General features: G+C 38.5%; 1 pseudogene; it reads left to right on the top strand.

Annotated features, from left to right (window-relative positions):
- The first annotated feature begins 7944 nt into the window (after nt 1-7944).
- LOC138845235 (MKI67 FHA domain-interacting nucleolar phosphoprotein pseudogene) lies at nt 7945-8896 on the top strand (annotated as a pseudogene).
- The last annotated feature ends 3300 nt before the right edge of the window (nt 8897-12196 follow it).

The following is a 12196-nucleotide window of genomic DNA, read 5'->3' as shown; positions in this document are numbered from 1 at the left end:
AACATTTTCCAGCAGAAAACAATTACTTGATAAAATGTATTCAAAGGATAAAGTCATAGATAAAGTCCAAAAAACCGAAACAAACACAGTGGCTGTAGCAAGATCTGGGACTGAGATAGCCACAACACACCATATATTTCTAATTTCCTCCAGGCATATCCGGACAAAGTGTTGTGGAATTCGGGTGAAATTTAACAAAAATTTAACAGTCAAACTGGTTTTGGAGAAAAGCACAATCTTTATGTTCAGAAAGTGAATCTTATATCATGTTTACAAACAGAAATAGCATGTTTTCTTGAGTTTCTGAAGCTTTTGCCTAGAAAACTCGAAAGTCGAGGATATGACTCCATGTGGAACCAATTAGCATTTTCGAGCAGAAAACAAAAGTTATATGCTAAACATATTCAAAAGGATAAAGTTTGTAGATAAAGTCCAGAAAACAGAAACAAACACAGAGGTTGTAGCAAGATCTGGGATTGAGATAGCCACAACACAGCATATATATTTCTGCTTTTATCCAGGCATATCCGGACAAATTGTTGTGGGAAATGGGTGAAATTTAACCAAAACATCATGGTCAACGTGGTTTTGGAGAAAAGCACAATGTTTCTGTTCAGCCAGTGGATCCAATGAAATGTTTACAAAGAGAAATACATTGTTTTTTTTGATTCTTAAGCCCTCTGCCTAGTAAACTTGAATGTGTGGAGCATTTGACTCCATGTGGAACCCATTAGCTTTTGTCGGCAGAAAACAAAAATTTACATGCTAAAATGCATTCAAAAGGATAAAGTCCAGAAAATAGAAACAAACACAGAGTTGTAGCAAGATCTGGGATTGAGATAGCCACAACACACGTATATTTCTGCTTTCATCCAGGCATATCCGGACAAAGTGTGGAGGGAATCGCGTGAAATTTAACCAAAAAATCACGGTCAAGTGGTTTTGGAGAAAAGCACAATGTTTCAGTTCTGCCATTGGATCCAATGTCCTGTTTACAAACAGAAATAGCATGATTTCTCGGGTTTCTAAATCTTTCTGACTAGAAAACAAGATTGTGTGGAGGATTTGACTCCAAGTGGAACTAATTAGCATTTGCCGGTAGAAAACACAAAGTTACATGCTAAAATGCATTCAAAACCATACCATACATAAAGTCCAGAAACACAATCAAACATAGAGGCTGTAGCAAGATCTGGGATTGAGATAGCCACAACACACAATATATGTTTCTGTTTTTATCCAGGCATATCCGGACAAAGTGTTGTGGAATTCGGGTGAAATTTAACCAAAAAATCATCGTCAAAGCGGTTTTGGAGAAAAGCACAATGTTTCTGTTCCGCCATTGGATGCAATGTCCTGTTTACAATGAGAAATAGCACGTTTAATCGGGTTTCTGAAGATTTCTGCCTAGAAAACCAGAATGTGTGGATTAATTGACTCCAGGTGGAACCAATTAGCATTTGCCGCAGAAAACAAAAAGTTACATGCTAAAAATGCATTCAAAAGGATAAAGTCCAGAAAATAGAAACAAACAAAAGGCTGTAGCAAGATCTGGGATTCAGATAGCCACAACACACAATATATGTTTCTGCTTTTATCCAGGCATATCCGGACAAGGTGTTGTGGTATTCGGGAGAAATTTAACCAAAAAATCACGGTCAAAGTGGTTTTGAAAAAAGCACAATGTTTCTGTTGGGCAAGTGAATCCAATGACTTGTTTACAAAGAGAAATAGCATGTTTTCTTGGGAATCTGAAGCTTTCCACTAGTAAACTTAAATATGTGGAGGATTTGACTCCATGTGGAACCCAGTAGCTTTTGTCAGCAAAAAAAAAAGTTACATACTAAAATGCATTAAAAAGGATAAAGTCTGTAGATAAAGTCCAGAAAATAGAAACAAACACAGAGGATGTAGCAAGATCTGGGATTGAGATAGCCACAACACATCGGATATTTCTGTGTTCCTCCAGGAATATCCAGACAAAGTGTTGTGGAATTCGCATGCAATTTAACCAAAAAATCACCATCAAAGTGTTTTGGAGAAAAGAAGAATTTTTCTGTTCGGCCATTGGATCCAATGTCATGTTTACAAACAGAAATAGCATGTTTTCTCATGTTTCTGAAGGTTTCTTCCTAGAAAAGTCAAAAGTGAGGATGATTTGACTCCATGTGGAACCAATTACCATTGCTGGCAGAAAAAAAAGTTATGGAATTTGGGTGAAATTTAACCAAAAAATCACCCTCAAAGTGATTTTGGAGAAAAGCACAATGTTTCTGTATGGCCAGTGGATCCAATGTCATGGTCACAAAGAAAATAGCATATTTTCTTGGGTTTATGAAGTTTTCTGCCTAGTAAACTCGATGTGTGGAGGATTTGACTCCATGTGGAACTAATTAGCGTTTGCCAGCAGAAAACAAACAGTTACATGCTAAAATGCATTAAAAACCAACAAGTCCATACATGATGTCCAGAAAACAGAAACAAACACAGAAGCTGTAGCAAGATCTGGGATTGAGATAGCCACAACACACGTATATTTCTGCTTTCAACCAGGCGTACCCAGACAAAGTGTTGCGGGAATCGGGTGAAATTTAACCAAAAAATCACCGTCAAAGTGGTTTGGGAGAAATGCACAATGTTTCAGTTCGGCCAATGGATCCAATGACATATTTACAAAGAGAAATAGCATGTTTTCTCAGGTTTCTGAAGCTTTCTGCCTAGAAAACTCGAATGTGTGGAGGATTTGACTCCAGGTGGAACCAATTAGCATTTTCCGGCAGAAAACACAAAGTTACATGCTAAAATGCATTCAAAACCACCAAGCCCATACATAAAGTCCAGAAAACACAAACAAAAATAGAGGCTTTAGCAAGATCTGGGATTGAGATAGCCACAACACAGTATATTTAGGCTTTCCTCCAGGCATATCTGAACAAAGTGTTGTGGAATTCGGGTGAAATTTTACCAAAAAATCACCGTCAAACTGGTTTTGGAGAAAAGCACAATTTTTCTGTTCAGCCAGGGGATCCGATGTCATGTTTACAATGAGAAATAGCATATTTAATCGGGTTTCTGAAGCTTTCTACCTAGAAAACCAGAATGTGTGCAGGAAATGACTCCAGGTGGAACCAATTAGCATTTTCTGGCAGAAAACACAAAGTTACATGCTAAAAATGCATTCAAAAGGATAAAGTCCAGAAAATAGAAACAAACACAGAGGCTGTAGCAAGATCTGGGATTGAGATAGCCACAACACAGTATATTTAGGCTTTCCTCCAGGCATATCTGAACAAAGTGTTGTGGAATTCGGGTGAAATTTTACCAAAAAATCACCGTCAAACTGGTTTTGGAGAAAAGCACAATTTTTCTGTTCAGCCAGGGGATCCGATGTCATGTTTACAATGAGAAATAGCATATTTAATCGGGTTTCTGAAGCTTTCTACCTAGAAAACCAGAATGTGTGCAGGAAATGACTCCAGGTGGAACCAATTAGCATTTTCTGGCAGAAAACACAAAGTTACATGCTAAAAATGCATTCAAAAGGATAAAGTCCAGAAAATAGAAACAAACACAGAGGCTGTAGCAAGATCTGGGATTGAGATAGCCACAACACAGTATATTTAGGCTTTCCTCCAGGCATATCTGAACAAAGTGTTGTGGAATTTGGGTGAAATTTAACCAAAAAATCAACGTCAAAGTGGTTTTGAAAAAAGCACAATGTTTCTTTTGGGTAAGTGGATCCAATGACATGTTTACAAAGAGAAATAGCATGTTTTCTTGGGATTCTGAAGCTTTCTGCCTATTAAAATTAAATGTGTGGAAGATTTGACTCCATGTGGAACCCAGTACCTTTTGTCGGCAGAAAAAAAAAAGTTACATGCTGAAATGCATTCAAAAGGATAAAGCCTGTAGATAAAGTCCAGAAAATAGAAACAAGCACAGAGGATATAGCAAGATCTGGGATTGAGATAGCCACAACACACCGGATATATCTGCGTTCCTCCAGGCATATCCGGACAAATGTTGTGGAATTCGGGTGAAATTTAACCAAAAAATCACAGTCAAAGTGGTTTTGGAGAAAAGTACAATGTTTCTGTTTGGCCAGTGGATCCAACGACATATTTACAAAGAGAAATAGCATGTTTTCTTGGGATTCTGAAGCTTTCTGCCTAGTAAACTTGAATGTGTGGAGGATTTGACTCCATGTGGAACCCATTAGCTTTTGTCGGCAGAAAACAAAAATTTACATGCTAAAATGCATTCAAAACCACCAAGTACAAACATAAAGTCAGAAAACAGAAACAAACACAGAGGTTGTAGCAAGATCTGGGATTGAGATAGCCACAACACACCATATATATTTCTGCTTTTATCCAGGCATATCCGGACCAATTGTTGTGGAATTCAAGCGAAATTTAACCAAAAAATCACTGTCAAAAGGGTTTTGGAAAAAGCACAATCTTTCTGTTGGGCAAGTGTATCCTACGTCACGTTTATAAGCAGAAATGGCATGTTTTCTTGGTTTTCTGAAGCTTTCTGTCTAGAAAACAAGAATGTGTGGAGGAATTGACTCCAGGTATTTCTGATTAGCGTTCGGCGGCCGAAAACAAAATATTACATGCTAAAATGCATTCAAAAGGATAAAGTCCGTAGATAAAGTCCAGAAAACAAAAAAAACACAGATGCTATAACAAGTTCCAGGATTGAGATAGCCACAACACACCGGATATTTAGGCTTTCCTCCAGGCATATCTGGACAAAGTGTTGTGGAATTTGGGTGAAATTTAACCAAAAAATCAACGTCAAAGTGGTTTTGCAGAAAAGCACAATGTTTCTGTTTGGCCAGTGGATCCAATGCCATGTTTACAAAGAGAAATAGCATGTTTTCTCAGGTTTCTGAAGCTTTCTGCCTAGAAAACTCGAATGTGTGGAGGATTTGAATCCAGGTGGAACAAATTAGCATTTGCCGTCAGAAAACAAAAAGTTACATGCTAAAATGCATTCAAAAGGATAAAGTCCAGAAAATAGAAACAAACACAGAGGCTGTAGCAAGATCTGGAATTGAGATAGCCACAACACACGTATATTTCTGCGTTCCTCCAGGCATATCCGGACAAAGAGTTGTGGGAATTGGGTGAAATTTAACCAAAAAATCACAATCAAAGTGGATTGGGAGAAAAGCAAAATGTTTCATTTCGGCCAATGGATCCAATGACAGGTTTACAAAGAGAAATAACATGCTTTCTCGGGTTTCTGAAGCTTTCTGCCTAGAAAAATCGAATGTGTAGGATTTCACTCCATGTGGAACCAATTAGCGTTTGCTGCCAGAAAACAAAAAGTTACATGCTAAAATGCATTCAAAAGGTTCAAGTCCGTAGATAAAGTCCAGAAAACACAAACAAACACAGAGGTTGTACAAGATCTGGATTGAGATAGCCACAACACACCAGAAATTTCTGCTTTCCTTCAGGCATATCCGGACAAATTGTTGTGGAATTTGGGTGAAATTTATCCAAAAAATCATCGTCAAAGTAGTTTTGGAGAAAAGCACAATGCCTCTGTTCGGCCAGTGGATCCAATGTCATGTTTAAAAACAGAAATAGCATGTTTTCTCGGGTTTCTAAATCTTTCTGACTAGGAAACAAGATTGTGTGGAGGAATTGACTCCAGGTGGAACCAATTAGCGTTTGCTGGCAGAAAACAAAAAGTTACATGCTAAAATGCATTCAAAAGGTTAAAGTCCATAGATAAAGTCCAGAAAACAGAAACAAACACAGATGTCGTACAAGATCTGGATTGAGATAGCCACAACACACCAGATATTTCCGCTTTCCATCAGCATATATTGACAAAGTGTTGTGGAATTCGGGTGAAATTTAACAAAGAAATCACCGTCAAAGTTGTTTTGCAGAAAGCAGAGTTTTCCTGTTCGTCAAGCGGATCCAATGTCATGTGGACAAACAGAATTAGCATGTTTTCTCCGGTTTCTGAAGCTTTCTGCCTAGAAAACTCGAATGTGTGGAGGAATTGACTCCAGGTGGAAACAATTATCGTTTGCCAGCAGAAAACTAAAATGTACATGCTAAATTGCATTCAAAAGGATGAAGTCCATTGTTAAAGTCCAGAAAACAGAAAGTAACACAGAGGCTGTAGCAAGATCTGGGATTGAGATAGCCACAACACTCCGGATAGTTCTGCGTTCCTCCAGGAATATCCGAACAATATTTTGTGGAATTCATGTGAGATTTAACCAAAAAATCACCGTCAAAGTGATTTTAGAAAAAAGCATAAAGTTTCTGTTCGGCCATTGGATCCAATGTCATGGTTACAAAGAGAAATAGCATGTTTTCTCGGGTTTCTGAAGCTTTCTACCTAGAAAACGCGAATGTGTGGAGGTACTGACTCCAGCTGGAACCAATTAGTGTTTTCGGCAGAAAACAAAATGTTGCATGATAAAATGCATTCAAAAGGATAAAGTACATAGATAAAGTCCAAAAAACACAAACAAACACAGAGGTTGTAGCAAGAACTGCGATTGAGAGAGCCACAACACACCGTATATTTCTGCGTTCCTCCAGGAATATCTGGACAATGTGTTGTGGAATTCGTGTGAAATTTAACCAAAACATCACCGTCAAAGTGGTTTTGGAGAAAAGCACAATCTTTCTCTTCTGCCAGCGGATCCAATGTCATGTTTATAAATAGAAATAGCATGTTTTCTTGGGTTTATGAAGCTTTCTTCCTTGAAAACTAGAATGTGTGGAGGATTTTATTCCATGTGGAACCAATTGGCGTTTTCGGCAGAAAACAAAATGTTTCATGATAAAATGCATTCAAAACCACCAAGTCCATACATAATGTCCATAAAACACAAACAAACACAGAGGTTGTAGCAAGATCTGGGATTAAGATAGCCACAACACACCGGTTATTGCTGCTTTCATCCAGGCAAATCTGGACAAAGTGTTGTGGAATTCAGGTAAAATTTAACCAAAACATCACCGTCAGAGTGGTTTTTAGAAACGCCAATTGTTCAGTTCGGCCAGCGGATCCAATGTCCTGTTCACAATAAGAAATAGCATGTTTTCTCGGGTTTCTGAAGCTTTCTACCTAGAAAACGCGAATGTGTGGAGGTATTGACTCTAGGTGGAACCAATTAGTGTTTTCGGCAGAAAACAAAATGTTACATGCTAAAATGCATTCAAAAGGATAAAGTACATAGATGAAGTCTAAAAAACACGAACAAACACAGAGGTTGTAGCAAGAACTGGGATTGAGAGAGCCACAATACACCGTATATTTCTGCTTTCCTCCAGGAATATCCGGACAATGTGTTGTGGAATTCGTGTGAAATTTAATCATAAAATCACGGTCAAAGTGGTTTTGGAGAAAAGCAAAAAGTTTCTATTCGGCCAGCGGATCCAATGTCATGTTTACAATCAGAAATAGCATGTTTTCTTTGGTTTGTGTAGCTTTCTGCCTAGAAAACACAAATGTGTGGAGGATTTCACTCATGTGGAACCAATTAGCGTTTGCTGCCAGAAAACAAAAAGTTACATGCTAAAATGCATTCAAAAGGTTAAAGTCCGTAGATAAAGTCCAGAAAACACAAACAAACACAGATGTCGTACAAGATCTGGATTGAGATAGCCACAACACACCAGATATTTCAGCTTTCCTCCAGGCATATCCGGACAAAGTGTTGTGGAATTCGGGTGAAATTTAACCAAAACATCAACGTCAAAGTGGTTTTGGAGAAAAGCAGAAAAAAAAAAAGAAAGAAACATGCTGAAAGGCATTGAAAACCGTAAAGTCTTTAGATAAAATCCAGAAAACACAAACAAAAACAGAGGCTGTAGTAAGATCTGGGATTGAGAGAGCCACAACACACCCGATATTTATGCTTTCCTCCAGGCCGCGTGGGTCAGCCTGGGCACCTCCAGCATGGTTGACTTCTCCAGACCCGCGGCCCCTATTCTGTCTCTCAACCCGGAGAAAGACGCACAGTTTTGGAAGGAGGTGGAGCAAGTCCGCAAGCGCGTCACCCAGAAAAAAAAAGCAAGAAACCCTTACTCCTGGAGTAATCTATGTTGGCCACCTACCTCCAATACTTTATGAAACCCAGATTCAAGAGTATTTCTCCCAGTTTGGCACTGTTACAAGATTCCGACTGTCCAGAAGCAAAAGGACTGGAAATAGCAGAGGCTATGCCTTTGTGGAGTTTGAGTCTGAGGATGTTGCCAAGATAGTTGCTGATACAATGAACAACTACCTTTTTGGTGAAAGGCTCTTGGTGTGTCATTTTATGCCACCTGAAAAAGTACATAAGGAACTTTTTAAAGCATGGAATGTTCCATTTCATCAGCCATCACATCCAGCAGTGAAACGGTATAATCGGAATTGGACAGTTCTACAAAAGCTACGGATGGAGGAGTGATTTAAAAAGAAAGAAAAACTACTCAGAAAGAAATTAGCTAAAAAAGGAATTGATTATGATTTTCCCTCATTGATTTTACAGAAAGGGAAAAATGTTGAAAGCACTGATCTTCAGAAATCTACAAATGGCCAGGTGGTAAATTTACCTTCAAAGAAGAAGAAAACTTCTGGCAAAACTAAGAAGAAGAAAAAAAAGACTTCAGGTACTGCTAACACTCCTGAGAAGACTGTGGATAGCCAGGGCCCCACACCAGTTTGTACACCATCATATTTGGAGAGACGAAAATCTGAAGCAGCTGAAATGAAAGATGATGAGAAAGATGATGAAATAGTTTTCAGACAGCCTGTATCTGATGTAAAAAAAGAAACACAAGAGACTCAAACAACTGCACGTTCAGGGAAGAAAAGACGAAGAGAAAGCAATCCATGATTCTGACTGTATTTTGTATAATATATCTTCTGGAAAATGAAAAAAAAAGGATAAAGTCCGTAGATAAAGTCCAGAAAATACAAACAAACACAGAAGCTGTAGCAAGATCCTGGATTGAGAAAGCCACAACACACCAGATATTTAGGCTTTCCTCCAGGCATATCTGGACAAAGTGTTGTGGAATTTGGGTGAAATTTAACCAAAAAATCAACGTCAAAGTGGTTTTGCAGAAAAGCACAATGTTTCTGTTTGGCCAGTGGATCCAATGCCATGTTTACAAAGAGAAATAGCATGTTTTCTCAGGTTTCTGAAGCTTTCTGCCTAGAAAACTCGAATGTGTGGAGGATTTGAATCCAGGTGGAACAAATTAGCATTTGCCGTCAGAAAACAAAAAGTTACATGCTAAAATGCATTCAAAAGGATAAAGTCCAGAAAATAGAAACAAACACAGAGGCTGTAGCAAGATCTGGAATTGAGATAGCCACAACACACGTATATTTCTGCGTTCCTCCAGGCATATCCGGACAAAGAGTTGTGGGAATTGGGTGAAATTTAACCAAAAAATCACAATCAAAGTGGATTGGGAGAAAAGCAAAATGTTTCATTTCGGCCAATGGATCCAATGACAGGTTTACAAAGAGAAATAACATGCTTTCTCGGGTTTCTGAAGCTTTCTGCCTAGAAAAATCGAATGTGTAGGATTTCACTCCATGTGGAACCAATTAGCGTTTGCTGCCAGAAAACAAAAAGTTACATGCTAAAATGCATTCAAAAGGTTCAAGTCCGTAGATAAAGTCCAGAAAACACAAACAAACACAGAGGTTGTACAAGATCTGGATTGAGATAGCCACAACACACCAGAAATTTCTGCTTTCCTTCAGGCATATCCGGACAAATTGTTGTGGAATTTGGGTGAAATTTATCCAAAAAATCATCGTCAAAGTAGTTTTGGAGAAAAGCACAATGCCTCTGTTCGGCCAGTGGATCCAATGTCATGTTTAAAAACAGAAATAGCATGTTTTCTCGGGTTTCTAAATCTTTCTGACTAGGAAACAAGATTGTGTGGAGGAATTGACTCCAGGTGGAACCAATTAGCGTTTGCTGGCAGAAAACAAAAAGTTACATGCTAAAATGCATTCAAAAGGTTAAAGTCCATAGATAAAGTCCAGAAAACAGAAACAAACACAGATGTCGTACAAGATCTGGATTGAGATAGCCACAACACACCAGATATTTCCGCTTTCCATCAGCATATATTGACAAAGTGTTGTGGAATTCGGGTGAAATTTAACAAAGAAATCACCGTCAAAGTTGTTTTGCAGAAAGCAGAGTTTTCCTGTTCGTCAAGCGGATCCAATGTCATGTGGACAAACAGAATTAGCATGTTTTCTCCGGTTTCTGAAGCTTTCTGCCTAGAAAACTCGAATGTGTGGAGGAATTGACTCCAGGTGGAAACAATTATCGTTTGCCAGCAGAAAACTAAAATGTACATGCTAAATTGCATTCAAAAGGATGAAGTCCATTGTTAAAGTCCAGAAAACAGAAAGTAACACAGAGGCTGTAGCAAGATCTGGGATTGAGATAGCCACAACACTCCGGATAGTTCTGCGTTCCTCCAGGAATATCCGAACAATATTTTGTGGAATTCATGTGAGATTTAACCAAAAAATCACCGTCAAAGTGATTTTAGAAAAAAGCATAAAGTTTCTGTTCGGCCATTGGATCCAATGTCATGGTTACAAAGAGAAATAGCATGTTTTCTCGGGTTTCTGAAGCTTTCTACCTAGAAAACGCGAATGTGTGGAGGTACTGACTCCAGCTGGAACCAATTAGTGTTTTCGGCAGAAAACAAAATGTTGCATGATAAAATGCATTCAAAAGGATAAAGTACATAGATAAAGTCCAAAAAACACAAACAAACACAGAGGTTGTAGCAAGAACTGCGATTGAGAGAGCCACAACACACCGTATATTTCTGCGTTCCTCCAGGAATATCTGGACAATGTGTTGTGGAATTCGTGTGAAATTTAACCAAAACATCACCGTCAAAGTGGTTTTGGAGAAAAGCACAATCTTTCTCTTCTGCCAGCGGATCCAATGTCATGTTTATAAATAGAAATAGCATGTTTTCTTGGGTTTATGAAGCTTTCTTCCTTGAAAACTAGAATGTGTGGAGGATTTTATTCCATGTGGAACCAATTGGCGTTTTCGGCAGAAAACAAAATGTTTCATGATAAAATGCATTCAAAACCACCAAGTCCATACATAATGTCCATAAAACACAAACAAACACAGAGGTTGTAGCAAGATCTGGGATTAAGATAGCCACAACACACCGGTTATTGCTGCTTTCATCCAGGCAAATCTGGACAAAGTGTTGTGGAATTCAGGTAAAATTTAACCAAAACATCACCGTCAGAGTGGTTTTTAGAAACGCCAATTGTTCAGTTCGGCCAGCGGATCCAATGTCCTGTTCACAATAAGAAATAGCATGTTTTCTCGGGTTTCTGAAGCTTTCTACCTAGAAAACGCGAATGTGTGGAGGTATTGACTCTAGGTGGAACCAATTAGTGTTTTCGGCAGAAAACAAAATGTTACATGCTAAAATGCATTCAAAAGGATAAAGTACATAGATGAAGTCTAAAAAACACGAACAAACACAGAGGTTGTAGCAAGAACTGGGATTGAGAGAGCCACAATACACCGTATATTTCTGCTTTCCTCCAGGAATATCCGGACAATGTGTTGTGGAATTCGTGTGAAATTTAATCATAAAATCACGGTCAAAGTGGTTTTGGAGAAAAGCAAAAAGTTTCTATTCGGCCAGCGGATCCAATGTCATGTTTACAATCAGAAATAGCATGTTTTCTTTGGTTTGTGTAGCTTTCTGCCTAGAAAACACAAATGTGTGGAGGATTTCACTCATGTGGAACCAATTAGCGTTTGCTGCCAGAAAACAAAAAGTTACATGCTAAAATGCATTCAAAAGGTTAAAGTCCGTAGATAAAGTCCAGAAAACACAAACAAACACAGATGTCGTACAAGATCTGGATTGAGATAGCCACAACACACCAGATATTTCAGCTTTCCTCCAGGCATATCCGGACAAAGTGTTGTGGAATTCGGGTGAAATTTAACCAAAACATCAACGTCAAAGTGGTTTTGGAGAAAAGCAGAAAAAAAAAAAGAAAGAAACATGCTGAAAGGCATTGAAAACCGTAAAGTCTTTAGATAAAATCCAGAAAACACAAACAAAAACAGAGGCTGTAGTAAGATCTGGGATTGAGAGAGCCACAACACACCCGATATTTATGCTTTCCTCCAGGCCGC

Source organism: Oryctolagus cuniculus, chromosome 14, assembly GCF_964237555.1.
Source record: "Oryctolagus cuniculus chromosome 14, mOryCun1.1, whole genome shotgun sequence".
NCBI classification, from domain to species: Eukaryota; Metazoa; Chordata; class Mammalia; order Lagomorpha; family Leporidae; genus Oryctolagus; species Oryctolagus cuniculus.
The sequence above is the reverse complement of the archived record's forward strand: the minus strand, read 5'-3'. Positions and strand labels throughout refer to the sequence as shown.